The 1721-nt window shown below is 39.2% G+C and overlaps 1 pseudogene; it reads left to right on the forward strand.

Annotated features, from left to right (window-relative positions):
* The first annotated feature begins 241 nt into the window (after positions 1-241).
* LOC123177736 (V-type proton ATPase catalytic subunit A-like) lies at positions 242-1515 on the forward strand (annotated as a pseudogene).
* The last annotated feature ends 206 nt before the right edge of the window (positions 1516-1721 follow it).

A 1721-nucleotide genomic window follows, 5' to 3' on the forward strand; every position in this document is an offset into this window, starting at 1 on the left:
TTTTTAGGGAATCCAGGTAAGCTCAGCATGATAAATTGATAATCAGTCCATTTCATTCATTTACTCTTTATCTGTGTCACTTGTCACAACCTCATTCCTGTTAAATTTGAAGCGCCCACTAAATACTATTGCTATTAGATCTAAAGACGATGCACTCTAGAAATTTAAGTGAAAAAAGTTGGGTAATGCATTTAGCATATTTTAACTGTGAACGAGGGACATTCCTGTTAATCTTTGGAAGGCCCTCTAAAATATCTCCTTTTATTGTTTGCTTCAACTGTTGGAGATGTTCTCGCAGGCGGAGATCTATATGATGTAAGTTCTTATGGTGTTGAATTTTCTTTTATGGATATTATTGTACAGAGGATAGCAGCTTTGGGCCTGTGTGCACATGCTAATGTTCGCTGACTCTATTGTAGACTGTCTTCGAGAACATTGCTGACTCTATTGTAGACTGTCTTCGAGAACAATTTGATGAACCAGTGTCGCCCTTCCACCTGGTTCTAAGGGGAAAGTAAATTACGTCGCTTCAGCTATTCAATACAGCCTATAGGTTAGTGGAAGCTATCACTTTATTCCAATTTCTAATTTATCTGCATGTGTTCTACCCATGCTTAACTTTATTTGAAACACTACTCTTGTCATGTATGCAGGATACAGTGCTAGAGTTAGAATTTCAGGGCCTGAAAAAGCAATTTACTATGCTTCAGGTAAGAAAGTTATTTCATACAACTCTTTTTAGGAAAGTTGGTACTCCCTCTGTAACTTCTTATAAGATCTTTTAGAGTCCATGATGGTGTCAAAAAACGTTTTATTTTAAATTACAGAGGCAGTAGCTTATTGTGTTGAACTTATTGAACAACAGGCATGGCATGCGTGTACACCAAGACCTGTTGCATCAAAGCTTTTTGCGGATACACCTCTTCTTACAGGACAGCTTTGTGTACAACTTATATTTAGCTTCAATTTCCATAATAAAATGTGTTCTTTTGTTTTATCATCATGGTTTCTCTTCTTACGTAACCAAATATTCTCAGATATTAGTTTCTTATTGCCCTCCAAGTCCATTAAATCTCAGTCTTATCTATTTTGTGATGGTTTCAGCGTGTGCTTGATGCATCCCTTGGTTCTTGGAGGAACATGTGCTATTCCTGGTGCTTTTGGTTGTGGAAAAACTGTTATTAGTCACGCACTTTCCAAGGTGATCACTAATTCTCCATTCTTTACTGCCCTGATGTAATAGCTCCAGAGAATTGCTCCTTCCATATATTTCTGGGTGACATCTCTATACTGACTGTTGAGTTTAACAATCTCTGTAGTACTCCAGTTCTGAAGCTGTGGTTTATGTGAGATGTGGTGAAAGAACAAATGAGATGGCTTGGGTTCTCATGGACTTGCCCCAATTGACAATGACGTTCCCCAACAGACGTGAAGAGTTTGTCATGAAGAGAACAACATTGGTTTCTAACGCGTCTAACATGCCTGTCGCTGCTCGTGAAGCCTCCATTTATACAGGTAAAGGTGTAATGCCTTGATAGCCGTAGAAGTAAAGGGATTTATTGATCAAGCTGGCTCATTATATTAGGGTTCTCTTGATCTTGCTTACTCAAGTGCTTCACCAATAGAGCTGCACAACATGTGTGGTGTGCCAAGCCGTGCTTTCAAGTTGTGTCCTCGGCCCTCCCCGTCGTAATGCTCGTCTAGCATGAAGCTTGAAAGTT

The sequence above is a fragment of the Triticum aestivum genome, unplaced genomic scaffold (assembly GCF_018294505.1).
Source record: "Triticum aestivum cultivar Chinese Spring unplaced genomic scaffold, IWGSC CS RefSeq v2.1 scaffold10672, whole genome shotgun sequence".
Lineage (NCBI taxonomy): Eukaryota > Viridiplantae > Streptophyta > Magnoliopsida > Poales > Poaceae > Triticum > Triticum aestivum.